The sequence below is a fragment of the Bos javanicus genome, chromosome 11 (genome assembly GCF_032452875.1).
Source record: "Bos javanicus breed banteng chromosome 11, ARS-OSU_banteng_1.0, whole genome shotgun sequence".
In the NCBI taxonomy this organism is placed as follows: domain Eukaryota; kingdom Metazoa; phylum Chordata; class Mammalia; order Artiodactyla; family Bovidae; genus Bos; species Bos javanicus.
Genome location: NC_083878.1, coordinates 63,157,494 through 63,171,239, shown reverse-complemented (window position 1 = coordinate 63,171,239; position 13,746 = coordinate 63,157,494). Strand labels below are relative to the sequence as shown.

Below are 13,746 nucleotides of genomic sequence, written 5' to 3'. Positions count from 1 at the left end.
CAATTCTTTGGTGCTCAGCTGATGTCAGAGATGGCCAACTCTCACATCCACACACGAGTACTGGAAAAACCATAGCTTTGACTAGACGGAACCTTGTTGGCAAAGTAGTATCTCTGCTTTTTAATATGCTATCTAGGTTGGTCATAGTTTTTCTTTCAAGGAGCAAGCATCTTTTAATTTCATGGCTGCAGTCACCATCTGCAGTGATTTTGGAGCCCCAAAAAATAAAGTCTGTCACTGTTTCCATTGTTTTCCCATCTATTTGCCATGAAGTGATGGGACCAGATGCCATGATCTTAGTTTTCTGAATGTTGAGTTTTAAGCCAACTTTTTCACTCTCCTCTTTCACTTTCATCAAGAGGCTCTTTAGTTCTTCGCTTTCTGCCATAAGGGGGTGTCATCTGCATATCTGAGGCTACTGATATTTCTCCCAGCAATCTTGATTCCAGCTTGTGCATCATCCAGCCCAGCATTTCTCATGATGTACTCTGCATATAAGTGAAATAAGCAGGGTGACAATACACAGCTTTAATGTACTCCTTTCCTGATTTGGAACCAGTCTGTTGTTCCATGTCCAGTTCTAACTATTGCTTCCTGACCTGCATACAGCACTTGAATCATCCTGAAACCATTCCCCACTTCCACCTCCGGGCCGTGGAAAAATGTTCTTCCATGAAACCGGTCCCTGGTGCTAAAAAAAACTTGGGGATCACTGCTATGCTCCATATCCAGTAACTCTGGCTTTGGCTTCCTAAAGGACAGTCAGCAATATCTTCCCCTCCACGGTGGGTCCCTCGAGGGCAGGGAGATGATTTCATCTTTGTATGCCTGGCCCCACGTTACACCACATGCTGCATGGAGGAAATGCCCAACAATTATTTGCTCCATGGAATCATTTCAGGGTTTTCCTGAGCATGGGAGCTCTCAATCAACCAGTGTCTCGTTAAACATCTTGTCCTCCTGAGGATCCTAGGTTGATCTGGTGATGGCCTGTGGCTAGGCTGCTTTGGAACAAGAAGGGTTTGACCAGTTTCACACGTGCCTGCAATGGTAGGTGCAGCGGACATCACAGAAGCTAGGTCAACATGGTCTGCCTACAAGGAATTCATAATCCAGTCGTGGGAGACAAGCAGCCATACCTTGAGGATGACAACAGAGGAAAGCTGGCTATTTAGAACCCACCTGCCTTGTAAGGTGAGCAGACGACTGTGCACGATGGGGGCCCTTTGTTCCTCTGAATTCCGAAGCCAGATGTGCGAGTTTGAGGAAGGAGACAGGAAACCTCAATTTTTTCCACCATAAAGGAAGAGAAATTGGAGCTCCCCAAGGAACCCATGAGGGAGGGGATCAAGTAGATTTGGGAGGAGGAAAAGGAAAGCAATGAGACAAAGTGACAGAAGACAGGAGTGTGAGCCCACTTCACCAGGACCATCTACATGAGGGCTGTAGAAACCAGCGAAGGACTGAGGTTCACACCAGCCATGACTTTACAAAACAGCAAAACTGCTCCTAGAAGTGGAAGCCCATGAGGCAGAAATGTTCATGAGAAATGAAAACCCCTTCCTTGCTTCCCTAAATCAGTAGAAATGGAGCAGGGGTTTGGATAGTCAATGGCATTGGAATCCATGTGTCTGTGTGTGTGTGATGTGTTTGGTGTCTGTGTGTGTGTATGGAGGTGGGGGGCAGTCAATGTGGTTTCATATAGAAAACTTACTTCCTCCAAACTTACCTAACTTCTTTAATATCTCCCAAATCTGTTCCCCTGTCTCCTCAATAACCTCTCACCAGAACTAGTCCAGGAGCACCTGTATAACTGTAACCACCCCCAGCTCCCCACAAACCCATTTCCACCCTGCAGCCAGAGTTCAAGGTGATCATGTGATACAGACATGGCCTTGTCACCCTTTCGCTGGACTCTCCCTGCTTATACCTTGTAATGACTTTCCATTGTCCTTGAGGTAAGGAAACAGGATGTTTTTGGTCCTGAGGGTCAGAAAACCCTACCAAAATAAGCTTGAAATACAAGGTAATTTATTAGTTTCCTAACGGGTAGCTGGAGTAGAGTAAGCTTCAGGCATTGCATGATCAAGACTCTAGTAACATATTCTGCTAGTCTCTTAGCTCTGCCTTCTCCCTAGGTGTCAGCTTTATCCACATCCAGCTTCCTTTCAATAAGCACTCTCAGAAAAAAAAACAAAAAACAAGAAAAAAAGAACATTTTGCCCAGCCGTGAAATAAAATTCCTTCTCTTCAGCCAAGTGAGCCAACTGAGGTCATGTGCCCATTCCCAACCAAAAAAATTTCCAGTGGTATGCCTATCCTGCTCCTGGTGGGAAATGGGTCCTTTAGTACAAAAACACATTGAAATGATGCTGCTGCTGCTGCTGCTGCAGCACTTCAGTCGTGTCCGACTCTGTGTGACCCCACAAACAGCAGTCCACCACGCTCCCCCGTCCCTGGGATTCTCCAGGCAAGAACACTGGAGTGGGTTGCCATTTCCTTCTCCAATGTGTGAAAAGTGAAAGTGAAGTCGCTCAGTAGTGTCTGACTCCTAGCGACCCCATGGACTGCAGCCCACCAGGCTCCTCCGTCCATGGGATTTTCCAGGCAAGAGTACTGGAGTGGGGTGCCATTGCCTTCTCCGTGAAATGATGCTAAAAGACACAATTGATATTAAACATAGGAAGTTTTACTTCAGTGATGCTCACCTATAAAACTATGAAAGAACAATCAACCTTAAAGTTCTCCACCATCCTTGGGGTAGTGAGCAGTAAGGGCAAAGGGCTGGAACCTGGAAGATGGAGGACAACAGGGGACCAGGGACTGCTGGCCTCATAAGAGATGGATTCTAAATGGATGGGATGGAAAAGATACGAAAATACTGCTGTAGCATCTTTTGCATCTTTTGCTAGTTGGGTGGGATCCCAACTAACTTATTTTTTTCTTTCTGAAAATGAACTTAGTCAACAAAAGAATTGAGATTAGGGACTTAAAACATCTATCTGTACAAACACTGAAATTCATAGCAACATTATTCACAGTAGCCAAGAGGTGGAAACAAACCAAGCCCATTGATGGATGAATGGATACACAAAATGTATATATACACACAATGGAATATTATTCAGCCTTTAAAAGAAATGCAATTCTGATATATGGATGCACTTTAAAGATACGCTAAGTGAAATAAGCCAAATACAAAAGAACAAATACCATGCAATTCCATTTATATAAGACTCCTAGAACAGCCAAATTCACAGAGACAGAAAGTAGAAAAGTGGTTGCGAGGGGCTGGGGGCAGGTGAGGTGCGTACAGAAGGAAGGATCATGTGTAGAGTTTCAGAACATGGGAAGATGAAAAGATGGTGATAGTTGTACAAAGTGAATATATTTAATGCTACTGAGGTGTAAGTTACAAATTGGTTAAAATGGTCAATTTTATGTTGTATATATTTAACCACACACACACACACACACACACACGGACTTAGTTCACCTTTCCAGGCACTGGAAACACAACAAAGGGGTGGCAGGAGATTCTCAAAGAACAACCGTTGGCGGACTGTTCTATCTGGATAAAACACACGTTTAGTGATACACTTTCATTTTGGTCCCATGATGATGACTATGATGACAAAGATGACGATGGGACTGGGGCCTCCCGCGGAGGAAGCCCTGAGGCGGCCCCGTGAGTGCAGGCTCCTCCCACCCCGGCGCAACTAATTCCCAGCACACACAGCCCCTGTGGACCAGTGCGGGCTCTTTGTGAGACGGGCATGTTTCCACTTCTGTCTTCTGCAGGGAGGAGGCCGCAGGGTGGCGGGAGGGAGTAGAGGTGGTGAGGGCAATCTCCTTCTGTCAGGCAGGAAAACAGCACGAGGAAACATAGCTACCCTACTCTTTGAACGGAAAATGTCTCTTTCAGACCTTTCAGAGTCCCCTCCCACCGTATTACAGGGAGGGATGACGGAACAGCTGTCACCAGTTGGGTTTGACTCATTCATTTATCATCTCTCCCTAACCCCCTCCCTCCAAATCTACCCACCCTGAAAATGCCTGAGCACAGTTGACTATTTTAAGAACTGAATTCCCTGTCGGCATGGCAACTTCGGCTGTACCTCTTGTTACCGCTGCCTGGATGGAAGAAAAGCCACCTTTCACCAGGGTTCCAGGAGCCAACAGGAGAAGAGATGGTTCACAGATCAGACATGGCCAGAGGGTGGACATCCAGTTTCTGTCGCATACTCTTCTTGATGTGTTTGCTTGTTTTACAGCCCTTTAAGATTGTAAAAACTGTTCTTAGCTGACTGGCCATACAAAAACAGGCCCTGAGCTAGAACTGGCCCAAGGACTATAGTCTATCCAACCTTTGTCTAGGACAAGAACAGCAGTTGTTCTCACTGGCTGGGTTTCTCTTTGTGGAAGTTTGAAAGGGTGTGAAGGATCAGGAGGCTGATGGGTAGGCATTGTGGAAGGACATCGTGATTAATTGATTTTTAAAATTTCCTCCAACTGTCTATATTTTCTTTTCATACTTTAAAGGTTTGTTTATGTTCTTCTTCTGCTTTATGGCTAAAATCTTAGGCTATGCCATCTTCACCACACCCTTAACAAGGACTGAGGCTTATAACCTGAGTTCCTTTTGTAGAGAATGTTATTTCATAACCTCTTGTCATTCTTCACAAAGACCAGATTTTCTTCAAACCTATTGAAAGAAGAATATTTTGAAGGTTTCTTTTTTGTTTCAGAATTTTTCAGGAAAATAGTTTGTAGAATTTTAATTTAAAATGAATGAGTACACAAATAAGAATAAGAATAATAAAAAAAACTACTGTGTACCTGAAGGGCATTTCTGTGTAAATTAAACAGCTTTTACTTTCTTAAAACGTGGATTGAAAGAGGGAAATCACACCTTTGCAAACAATATCTGTATGGAATCCAGTTCTAGGTCATCGCTGAAAGTGAATGTTGCACGGAAGGGTGGGAGAAATATCTGTAGAAAAGAAAAGGGGATCATTCTTCGATGGTTACCATGGAAACCACTAGGTTAACACAGTTGAGTTTGCTAATGGGGCAGTAGGTTCCTGCTAATGGGCTCCAGGTCAGAACTGTAGGAGAGCCCTTAGGCTGGTCCCCAAGGATACCCTGCTGTCTCTGAATCTCCCTCCCAACCCCCAGCACTGTTCAGTTTGAGGATATTCTCATTCTGAATTTCTAGGGTTCGATGAAAAGAAAAGATGGTCCCTGGTGGCTCAGATAGTTAAGAATCCACCTGCAATGCAGGAGACCCTGTTCAATCCCTGGATTGGGGAGATCCCCTGGAGAAGGGTACAGCAACCCACTCCAGTATTCTTGCCTAGAGAATCCCATGGACAGAGGAGCGTAGGGGGCTACAGTCCATGGGGTCGAAAAGAGTTGGACACAACTGAGTGACTAACCTTTGTTGCTTCCTTCCTTGATTTTAGAGCTTTATTTTGTATTGAGCAAACCAGGCTCAAAGTGCTCACTTGCGTACCCACTTTGAGGTGTTCCAGAATTTTACAGCAGACCACTTGAGTCCTGTTTTCAACAGCAGAGCCCCTGTGTTCCTAGAAAAAAGTCCTAGAAGGTGAAGGTCTTGGGGGTTTTGATACTCACTGTAGAATGCAGAAAGTACAACCATGAGCTCCGGAGGAGCGAGGAATCCAGCCTAAGCCAATGAGATTCAGCGGATCCAGACTCATTTTCCCCCTCCTGAAAGAATTTGACCCCAATGTAGAATATTCTATAGTTGTCAATATCCAGAGCTGCTTTAAACATGAGGTAATTTGCCTTAGGCATATCAATAAGTGGAACTTTGGCATCGGACTCTTTGGACTTGGATCCAATCTGCACCACACATTATTTCTACCTTGAGATATTCTGTCGTCCCCTAATGGCATTATTGTTGGGGGATCCATAAGATGCCTGCTGCTAAGTCGCTTCAGTCGTATCCGACTCTGTGCGACCCCATAGACGGCAGCCCACCAGGCTCCCCGTCCCTGGGATTTAAACGGCTAGCACAGAGGCAGAAGCGGCCTGGAATTAGTCACCGAGGAGGTGAACGTGCGCAGAGTGACAGACAAGAGGCTGCGGAGGACCCAGGCAGAACCTCGATGATGGGGCCCCCACGGGGCTATCCCCAAACTTGAGGTCTTATCCAAAGTGGGCTCCTGCAGCTCCAGAGGGAAAAGGCTGAGCAGACGAGGCACGGCCACCAGGGGGCGCCGCCGGTCCTGGGATCTCGGAATCGAATCTGGGGCTGGGAGACGCAAAGCCGCCGGAGGCGGGGTTGGCGCAGTACCTACCTGTTTTCCCCGCAGGATGTTACTGGTGAACAGCAGTGGCAGGTATCTCCCGGGCAGCTGCTTATCCGTCTGTATCTCCCACAAAACCAGAATCCCGTGAAGGCGGTGACTGTGTTTTCATTCCCTTACTCCTCCAACTGCACGTGAGTTCCCTCGTCCCACCCTGGAAGGGGGCGCGAGGCGTGGGGTTGCTCAGGCTGTGGAGAGCTTTGAGGCCCCTGGATGAGATATCAGATCTTCACTGCAGTGGAACCCAACCGCTGGCGGAGCTTGTACACTTGAAAACTTTGGGGTAGACAATCTACGACTTGGGCAAGAAATAAAACTGGGTCTCAAACTTCTTAATCTCAGGACCCCTTTATGCTCTTAACATTACTGAGAAGCTCAGAGTGTTCTGTATACCATATTAGAAATTAAACTGAAAATTTATAAGTATTTACTTTAAATTGCAATAATAAATCCACTACCTTAACATATATTTTTAATAAACACCTGTATTTTCACACACAAAAAAGTGAGAAGTATGGCACCATTTTACATTCCTGCAATTTTTAAAAATGTTTAGCTTAATAAAAGACAGATGGTGTCTCTTATCTGCTTCTGGACTCACTAGCAGACTGAGTTTTCCAGTGAAAAGGGCAAATAACATCTTACTGTGAAAAGTTTTCATTTTGCAGACCTCCCATTTTGATATTAAGTATAAATTAACTACAGTGTAATTTTTGGATAAGAATTGGGAGGCTTTTTGTAAAAGAAACGTTGTCTTAGGTGCAGGCTGACGGCTAACGGCCAGGTTGCCTTAACGTTCACCACTGGGAAGACGTGGCCTGCGGTACCAGAAAGCAGAGTCTTAGCCGGTGTAGATATTAGTGTGTCATGTGAGAGTCAGGACTCTGTTGCAGCTGGTTAGTCACTGTCTGCTGTTCTCAGTTGCAGGGGGCAGAATGGTGACCAGACCCCCTCTGTGAGGTCAAAAGCATATGAGAAAATTGATCGTTTTCCTGATTCAGATACTCTGCTAACTTTGAACCCATTTGGGGGTTCTTATCAATCCAAAAATATTTCAAATATTTTTGGTCCCACTCACCTCACACTTGTTAGAATCTCTACAGTCAAAAAGATAAGAGATGGCTGTGGGCTTCTGTGCCTGCCTAGTTCATCCACCTCTCCTTCTGCCTCCGCTGCCATCATGGTGCCTGTAAAACAGCTTGTTGGGGGCGGGGGGTGGGGGGGTGCAAAAAAAAAAAAAGCAGGTCCTGCAGTTTACTCTGAACTGTACCCCTCCTGCAGAAGTGGAATCATAGATGCCGCCAATTTTGAGCAGTTTCTTCAGGAGAGAATCAAAGTGAATGGAAAAGCTGGGAATCTGGGCAGCAATCATATCAATCCAAAGACACAAAAGCAAGATCACTGTGACTTATGAGGTGACTTTTTTCCAAAAGGTATTTGAAATATCTTAAAAGTGAAAGTGCTGGTCCATCAATCGTGTCTGACTCTTTGCATCCGCCAGGCTCTTCTGTCCATGGAATTCTTTACCAAAAAATATTTGAAGAATAATCTAAGTGATTGGTTACACACAGTTGCTAACAGCAAAGAAAGTTACGATTTGTGTTACCTCCAGATTACTCTAGATGAAGATGAGGAGGAAGATGAGAATTAAAACTCAGGATCTAGAATATTTTGTGTATTTAAATAAAAAAGGAAACCCTTGTGCATTGTGGGTGGGAATGCAGATTGGGTGTAGCCACTATGGAAGACAGTATGGATGCTCCTCAAAAAATTAAAAATAAAACTACCATATGATCCAACAATCCTGAGTATATATCCAAAGAATATGAAAATAGGATCTTGAAGAAATGCCTGCATTCCCGTGTTCATTATGGCCTTGCTCACAACAGCCACGATATGGAAACAGCCCATGTATTTCTCAACAGACAAACGAATAACGCGGCACATATAGACAATGGAATACTATGCAGCCATTTGCAACAACGTGGATGGACCTTGAGGGCATTAGACAGAGAAAGACAAATACCAGATGTTATTACTTAAAGATGTAGAATCTAAAAAAGGCAAATGTCTAGAAACAGAGGGTGAAATTGTAATTTCCAGGGGCTGGGGTTGGAAGGTGGCGGGGAGATGGGGTGATGTTGATCCAAGGGGACAAACTTCCAGTTATAAGATGAATAAGTTCTGGGGAATCTAATGTATAGCAATAGTCTTATGTATAGACTACAGTTAATAATACCATATTGTATACTTGAAAGTTGCTAAGAGAGTAGATCCTAAACATTCTCACCACAAAAAAAGAAATGCTAATTATGAGATATGATGGAAATATTAACTAAAGCTCTGATGGTAATGGTTTTGTAATATGTAAGTATCGAATCAGCATGTTGAACACCTTAAACTTCCAGTGTTATATGTCATTTATATCTCAATAAAGCTGGGGGAGGGGGGAACACCACCACAGCAGCCCCAACATCTCCATGCCCTAGGCCTGCCCCGGGATCGGTGTGGAATGCCCCAGTGTCAGTGAAGAAGCTATGTGGGGAGACTTCCAGAATCAAGTAACAGATAAGGAAAGCTCCTTTCAGTTAATTCCCTCCAGGGACACCTAACCAGGGTGACAACCAGAATCATCGGAGGAATGGCAAAGGAATAGTGATTCCTGGGCCCACCTCACATAGTCCGGGGCGGAGGCTAGCTCTTAAAGCTCCAGTTGCACTCTTGAGCTGCCAGGTTTGGGAGCCGCTGCCTCCTCTATCGCCATCTACCTATCCTACAGAGCCCTCCATCTGTAGGCACCTTGGGATCACTTGGGGCATTTATTCATTTATTTAGGAACCTCATATCCTATAGTCCATGGGGTTGCAAAGAATCAGACATGACTGAGCAACTTCACTTTAGCTCTGCTGGGTCTTAGCTGCAGCATGTGGGATCCAGTTCCCTGACCAGGGATTGAACCTGGGCACCCTGCATTGGGAGTGCGGCGGAGTCTTAGCCACTGGACCACAAGGGAGTTCCCCAGCTCAATCCCTAGAGAGTCCAGTAACTGGAGATTAGGTAGACCTGGGATGGGCCCCGGAACAAGTTCTGAACAAGCAACTCAGTTCACACTGCCGTAAGTGGCCCTGGACCAGCCTTTGTCTGGAGGGCTTTTGCAGCCTGTGTGTTACTATCTGAGTGTCAGAAAGAGATTTTAGGGCCCAACTCACAATCAGCACAACCTTTGCCTTACTTCCCTTATCCTTTGAACAATCAGATCCCTTCTTGGGAATGGAAATTTATAATCCAGATTTTATAAATCATTTGATTTGAAGGTGACAGTCTCCCCTCCCTCCCCCCAATCCCAGAAAGGTACATTCCAAGAAGATCCTAGTCTTTTCAAACTCCACCCAGGCTCCAAGCACCACCGGCTCCCTTCACCACAGTGGACAACCATCCTTCTACTCTGCGCCTATGTCTATATGTATACACATCCATCTTTCCAAAGAGCCAGGCTAAAGGTGCAACAGGCAGGAAAAATGGGGGGACAGATTTATGAACTCAGCTTTCTTCATACCAGGGGCCCCACTCCCACCTTCTCCAGCTCTGTAGAGGATATTTTAGTCCCATCACCACACAAAAAAAGAAATGCTAATTATAAGATATGATGGAAATATTAACTAATGCTCTGATGGTAATGGTTTTGTAATATGTAAGTATCAAATCAGCATGTTGAACACCTTAGTTTCATCCAAGGAAAAGAAAAACTGTCAGAAGCCCTCGAAGTGAAATTCAAAGATGCCACTTTGTTATTTTGATTATCTTGAGCTGAAGGCACTTAAAAAACAGCAAAGGCAGGGAGAAGCTTTCCTCCCCTTTATCTGCCTAAGACAGACCCTCCAGAAGGAACTTAACTGTCATAAATCCCTTCCCGGGGAGTTTCACCAACCAGGGAAGATGGTCACAGGAGAGGACACTGGAAGTCCACCCCACACTGAGACAAACATTGTCAGAAACTATCACATCTCCCATCTGTTCTTCAAAGGCCCGTCCACCTTTCTCCTAAATTGCCCCTTCCCTATTAAGAAGGTAGATAAACTCTCAAATCTCATCTCCTTCCTAGGTTTTCTTTTTTCCTGTGATATCCCTGTTGATGTCATGTTACAAGTCAAGAAATATGTATACCGTTCCTCTTGTTGGGCTTCCCTGCAATTCATTGCAAGAATTCGTCTGCAATGCAGGAGACCTGGGTTAGATCCCTGGGTTGGGATGATCCCCCCTGGAGAAGGGAATGCCTACCCACTCCAGTATTCCGGCCTGGAGAATTCCATGGACAGAGGAGCCTGGCAGGCTATAGTCCTTGGGGTCACAAAAAGTGAGACAGGACTGAGCAACTTTCACTTCCTCTTGTTAATCTGCTTGCTGTAAATTGATCTCATAGACCCAGCTGTTGAACCTAGGAGAGTAGAGGGCAAAGTCGTTCCTCTCCTACATCCTCCTCCATGTCATCTTTCTTTCTTTTCTTTGAGACCGCATGGACTATAGCCTGCCAGTCTCCTCTGTCCATGGAATTCTCTAGGCAAGAATATTGGAGTGGGTAGTCATTCCCTGCTCCAGGGGATCTCCCCGACACAGGGATCGAACCCAGGTCTTGTGCTTTGCGGGCAGATTCTTTATCATCTGAGCCGTCAGGGAAGCCCTTTTCTTTCATCAGACCATGCCGAGTTGTCTGCTAGGTATTAGAGATACTAAGCTGAAAGTGGAACATGGGTCAGGCCTCAGGAAGTGGCGAGGAGGGACCTGATGCTAAACCAGCAGCTTTGGGGAGAGCTCAGCCTGCTCCCCAGGATCCTGGCCCATCTCCATGCACTGAGTGGGGGAGGGTGCGAGGAGTGACTGAGGATATTTCTGGGAAAAAGGATTCACCCGTGGCAACTTCTCAGCACCTACAAGAAGGGCAATTTCAAGGACAACACGCTTCTGTGTCCTGGAGTGCCAGCATCTTTGTGAGCACAGGCTCTTCCGTTCTTCGTATTATGCCCCGCATGCTCTGTAGGAGGCACTGCTGTTGTCTCCATTTTACAGACGAAGAAACTGAAACTCAGAGAGATGAATCAGCTTGCTAAATGCCTCAGGAAGAGGCGCTGGAAGCAAACCGCAGCTCTGTCTGACTTCAGAGCCCTTTTTGTAACAGCTCTAGAGAGACAGGCTTCACTGAAGGAGCTGGTAAAAACGGACTGGGCCGTTTCCCCCGCACCTCAGTGGAGCCCTGAAAACACCAGGTGTCGTCAGCAGAGCTGGCAGCTGGGGGCCCCCCTGGTGTCAGTCGTGTTGGGAGGGGCTTTGGGGCAGCTGTGGAAGACGGCGCCGGTGGCCTCAGCAGTCCTGGTGGGCAGCCAGCCGTCCCCTCATGGCACGATAACTGATATTTATTGGACACTTACCGTGTGCCAGACACCGTGTAAGTACTTAACGTGGATTAACTTATTTAATATTTACAACAACTCCCACTTTTACGGATTAGGAAACCGAGGTAAGGCAGCTTTCTCGGGTCAGCCTCTGATAAATGTGGAGCCAAGATCTGAACCCAGGCACGTTGACGGCTGGCTTGTGTGCTTCAGCTTTGCTCTGTTGAATGTCCTGGGGGCGGAGAAGGGATTTAGTATCTTGACGTGTTTACTTACGGGTAGTGTGCCCAGGGAAGAAGAGGGCCAGTGTGTGCAAAAATGACGACAATACTTTGCACTCCCTCCACCAAGAGCTGAAGTCCGTTTCCCACTTCTCAAGTTAGGCCTGGCCTCCCGACTCACTTTGACCAAGAGAATGTGGCCACAGGAGACGGGCCGGTTCCCAGCCCAGGCCTCCAGAAGCCTCGTGGCTTCTGCTCTCCCCGTCCGTGGAATCTCGCCACTACAGCAAGAAGCCTGGGGTAGGCTCCCCTGCTGGGTGAGAGGTACTTGGCCCGTCACCCTGTCACCCTTTCACCACAGCGGACAGCCTGCTAACCACCTGATGAGCGGATGAGGCTGTCCTACGCCATCCAGCGACCTGCCAGCTCACCACAGACACAGGGCCAGGCCCAACAGAGCCAGGCTGGACACTGCCCCCACTGACCCACAGAGGCAGGAGCTAATGAGTACACGTTTCTTGTTTTCAGCCACTGGGTGGCTTGTGGGTAGCAACAGATACAGCAGAAAATACCCCAAACAGAAGGAAGCTATGAAGTTGGAGGAATTCCCACCAGACAGTATGGGTAAGTGGAAACCCCTCAGGCAGGGAAAAGAGATTCACAGGAAAGGGAGCGGGGCAGGGGAGCACCTGCCTGGCTCCTCAGAAACCCAGCACCCTCACCTCTTCTGGCTTCCATCGGGTGGGGGAGGGGCCAAACTCTCCGGAGAGAAACTCCAGAGAGACAGGAAGCTGAAGCAGTAGTCTGCTCCTGTGTGTGTATGTGTGCGGGGGTGAAGGGGGGTGGGTGTGTCTGCAGTCAGTGTGAGGTGGCCACCTCTTGGCAGACGTGCTGGTGTTGCTGTAGAGCAGAGAGAACCCAAGACAGTCTGTGAACCTGGGATTCTGGGCACCACCGATGCCAAGCTCCGGCTGTTCCCACAAAGTAGCTCTGATCCAGACAATAAACTGTGTGAGCCTAACCACAAGCAGCAGATATAAGAATAAGGAAAAGCAGGAAAAGGGGAGAAACATTTAGTATATATTCATACGAGGAACAAGAAAACTTGGGGCAAATTGAGATAGAGGGAATGGCCACTGGGGTGGGGGGGCTAAAATAACACTGCTGTTCAGACTACAAAAGGATGCCCTTGGGATTAAAGCAGGGGAAAAAGGATTTAATGATACTCAGTAAATATTACCAGCATGTAAAATCTACATATTATGGTGTAATCACGCTTTTTGGTGATGATATTGGTGATTTCACTTGCCCACGTTTTAAAAATCACCCTTCTCGAACGCCTTGAGGATTTTAAAAAGAATCAAAGCTTTCAGGTAAGGGATGGTGCTGTATCCATACAATTTCAAGCGGACTTTGAGAATGGGACAAGAGTTTTTCTTTTAAGTTGGACCCTTCCCGGGGCTCTGGGCCTGGGCCCGAGCCTGAAACCACAAAAAGCATTTCCCAGCACCCTTGCGACGCCCACCTTGAATTCCCTTCCTGCCAAGTTGCCCCGAGTTTCCCAGACTTGGGGAAGCCACTCTCCTCCGCCCGGCTCCGGAGCCTGGGGGTGGGGGCGGCCGATCCCCTCCAACCGCGCGGCCGCCAGAGGGCGCTGCTCTGTCGCCGGGAGCGCCGCGGCCGCCTGGGCGTGTGGCCTGGCGAAGGCAATTTTGTGTTGTTTAAATGCCAGCATTGATTGCTCACTCCTTTCCCAAACATGTTTCCATTTTACCCTGTATCTCTTCTACGTGAAAAACTCAA

General features: G+C 46.8%; 1 pseudogene; it reads left to right on the top strand.

Moving 5' to 3' along the window:
* The first annotated feature begins 7,515 nt into the window (after positions 1-7,515).
* LOC133256538 (large ribosomal subunit protein eL22-like) lies at positions 7,516-7,986 on the top strand (annotated as a pseudogene).
* The last annotated feature ends 5,760 nt before the right edge of the window (positions 7,987-13,746 follow it).